The sequence below is a fragment of the Amblyomma mixtum genome, chromosome 1 (assembly GCF_055824585.1).
Source record: "Amblyomma mixtum isolate Tamu chromosome 1, ASM5582458v1, whole genome shotgun sequence".
Classification (NCBI taxonomy): domain Eukaryota; kingdom Metazoa; phylum Arthropoda; class Arachnida; order Ixodida; family Ixodidae; genus Amblyomma; species Amblyomma mixtum.
In genome coordinates, this window is record NC_143012.1 from 251486722 (window position 1) to 251490544 (window position 3823).

The following is a 3823-nucleotide window of genomic DNA, read 5'->3' on the forward strand; positions in this document are numbered from 1 at the left end:
CGTAAATTCTTAAAGGATTTCTCAGGGGCGTAATTCAAGGTAAAGTTGTGGAGCGTTACTGATTTGATAGAGTCGTAGGTTGGCTATATTTGCGATTACTCTCCTCTACCCGAAGTTCACTGATCTTCCACATGAGTTAACTGTTGTGTGACCACAAATTTCTACCTGCGTTTTCTAAGCTTATTGCTCTCTCTTCTGGATCTGTTTACATCACAAACCTTCACTGTTCTGTGTTGTTTCCTTATTTATTTTCTTCACGCGTCTCCTCTATGCGTTAGTTTGTTCCTTTCGTTCCGACTAGTTGCCATGCACCAAGCGGCCTAAATTTTCATTTTACTGAGCGAAGCCTCAGTCTGGTAGCTAATGTTGCGACAAGACGACTTGCCAATCACTTGTGACCAACAAGACTAACACTGCCAGACGAGGAGAAGTGGGCGTGTCCAAATGTTCTTTTTGAACTGGAGCTTCCCTTCCTCCCTACCCGTATTCACCTTGTCTTAGCTACTGAAATATATGAGTTGAATTTTTTAGAGAGAAGCCAACAGCCACAGAAACCAAGGGACACGAGGGATTTTTAATTAATTTATTTATTTTGTGCTGCGGTTCGCTTTAGAATATTAGTAATTATGTTATCGCTTAAAACTAATTGATTAGAAAAGCAGAAGAAAAAACAACCACATGCCGCCGGTGGGATCCGAACCCACGACCTCCGAATTACTCGTCCGGTGCTCTACCGCTGAGCTACGGCGACGGCTGTCAATTCTTCTGCTTTCGGGGGTATTTATGTTTTACAGATAACCTAACCTTTAGAGTGTTCACCAGCGCCACCTACGCTCTTAAGCGGCGGACGTAGCACGTCCTGAGTTACCGCTGATGTGACGTAGAACGACATCGCACGGCGAGGGTGGAAGCTGTGTAAGAACCCTCTTATGCTTCCTATGGCGTCAAGGCTGCCAGAACCGAGGCCCTCGCTAAGCAATTAAGCAAACAAGAGAGGGGGGATGAGGGTGCAACACTACGGGGTGCGTCCCTAACAAAAAAGCCGTTACGCCCAGATGTAGCTCGGAGTAACTCGGGTAAGCTCGGAGGAGCGTCGCGCCAGCAGTAGCGAATGGGAGGAAGATAAAGTCCAGCTATGGTGGGAGGAGGCTAGCGCCAGCTGCAGCCAAGTGGAGAGGGTGTGAAGATGAAGAGTGGAAAACGCGGTTGCATGCAGATGCCGGAAAGAAGGGGCGAACGATCCAGTCGCCGAAGTTACGTGCAGAAGAGAGATGCGTACAAGTTGTTTTAGAGGCCGCTGAAAAAAGGTGACGACGAGTTGAATCGCAGTGAGCACCTCAGGCTCCTTATTGTAAGAAGCAGGCTGAAGACCGGCGGCAAGAACATGGGCGAAACTAGAGTTTTCAAGCTGAAAGCTTAACAAAGATAGCAAAACTAAACAAGACGAACAAACTAGTGCACATGAGTCCCATTTAGCTTAAGCAGGTGAATCGGAAGCCAATTTTTTGATCATTTTATTGCAGCTATGTATTTATCCTCATATTTGTTCTTTTTATGGGCATATGTTATTCTCAATGAAATCATTTTGAATAATGACCAATAGTAGCTGTCTGTGCTACCTTTTTATGTAATGCATCCTCCCTTCATTTTGCCGTGCCTATTACTCTTGATATCGTTTTATTTCTGGAGTATTATGTCAGGTGTACACTAAATGAACCGTAGTTTCTTCGTGCACCTAAAGGTCTTACCTACCTTCATTCTGGTAACTTTTTCAATGAACTACATGTACCACTACTGCTACTATTGTGAGACGTTTCCAACAGGCACTGTTTCGACCATTTATGGCGGAATGCAAGCCATGGTCACCGTAGGCCAGTTTTCTATACATTTCGTACGCCGAAAAAAACCTAGTGCCTTCAGCTCAAAACCGTTTAGTTCCATTTAGTTCAAAATTTGCCATTTTCTATAAATACAATTTCAGTACATCACTTGGAACCTGTTGTCACCTCTCTGCTTTTGAGCCACTAATCTTGCAATTCATTTTTTCTAAGTTCCACTGCAGATTTATTTACATGACCATTGCTACCTCTAAACCCTAGGGCCTCAGAAAGAGTGACCGTACCTGCATCGGCATCCGGATGGATACCATCACATTCGAGTATGATATGATCAATTGTTTTTACAGACTTGCTATACACACCATATGTCTCATCTTCATTGTTAGATATTTTTTGAAGCTGCGCGTTTTAAGACGCCCTGATCTAGCTTTCAAGAGTAGGGCACTGGATCATGATTACTCATGATCGTAGAACAAATCATTACTCATGATTACTGACGACCGTGGAACAAATCATTCCTCGTCTGCCTTCTGCAGCATCAATATAGTTATGCACTACGCTTCTCTTCCACTGAATTAATCCAGTTTTTACCTTCCTCGTTTTTACCTGTCGTTTCATTCATTCTCCTTTCATTCTCCGTCTTGGGTCGTGCATACTTACAAGTTAGTGTTCTAGTGCTTTTCCGCCTTTGTGAGTCAACGCTCTTTCTGTATAAGTATTTGAATCTTTAGCTGCCCACCTGTTATTGTCCAATTTCCTCATGTGTCCTTCGTGGAATATTTCAGCCGATATCCTCTGTACTGCCTCGATTGTGGTTTTGCCGTGGGCACCTAGTGCTAATGTTCCCACAGTTGTCTAATTTACTTCAAATTTCGACTGAGTTTCAGCCCTTACGCACAGTACCTCATTCCCGAAAGTAAGTCCCTGCACCATTAATTCTTTCCAAATATCTCTCAATACTTCATAGTTGTTGTACTCCTCTAATGTCCTATCTTTCATTCTCCCAGCATCTCTTCGCCCATTTGCCCTAACAAATTGTTCGTGCTTTTCCCTGTGTATGGATGTTTTGTTTACCCAGGGCCCTATGCATTTTATTGGGCCACTCTGGATATTTTGTAGACTTGTGTGGTAAGCACCTGATGAGTTGTATCGTTGAAAATTATCACACCTGACTTAGTTGAGCTGAAACTGAAACCTCAAGCATCTCCTTCATCTTCGCAACAATTAACCAAAACCTTCCTAGCTACCCCTTAACAGTACAATATCGTCCACACACATAAACCCTTAGAGCCTTTGCTCAGTGACCTTTCCAGTTAATTGGTACGACCGAATATAATCTATATTGCTTTCTCGTAGCTTCTTTCCATGTTTCTCATGTAAAGTATCAACAGTAGTGGTGATAGATGATAACCTTGCCCTAATCCTTTGCGTACCGAGATAGTCGTCGCACTTTTTATCCCTTGCTTTCAGGAATATTTGCCTCCGGCTTTTTTCAGTTAGGACTGATCAGTTCTAAGCTGCTTTCAATTATGCTGTGTTGCTCCCTCGTTTGGGGAGATTGCTCTATCGTCGCTTCTAAATGACTCAGCTATAACTCACGTAATAAATTTCACTGCATCATCTGCCTCTAAACATTTCCCCTTTTCATCTTGAATCTGTTCCTGCTTTCTTTGATTCGTTCTACACAGCCAGCTTGTATGATTCCAGAATTTCCTCGGCCCCCCTTTAGTTGCACCGTGAAATTCACCCACTCCTTTACTCAGTGGCCTGCATTATTTTAGTCTGGAATGAGGATCAGCACTTGCTGTTCTTTCTGTTGATGAGATTGCTATTTTTTGGACTATTTCATTTTCAGATAACTGCGTTTTCTTTGTTTCTCTGCATTCCCTTGAAGACACTCGTCGTCGTTCGATATCCTAATTAATTTCAGTATTACACAAGCTTCATGGCGTCCTCTTTCTTTTCCAGCGATTTGGCCCTTTTAC

At 43.1% G+C, this 3823-nt stretch overlaps 1 non-coding gene across 1 annotated transcript; it reads right to left on the reverse strand.

Annotated features, from left to right (window-relative positions):
* Nucleotides 1–679: 679 nt before the first annotated feature.
* Nucleotides 680–751, reverse strand: TRNAT-AGU (transfer RNA threonine (anticodon AGU)). The gene has a single exon. It is a non-coding gene; the product is annotated as a tRNA-Thr (tRNA).
* Nucleotides 752–3823: the final 3072 nt, after the last annotated feature.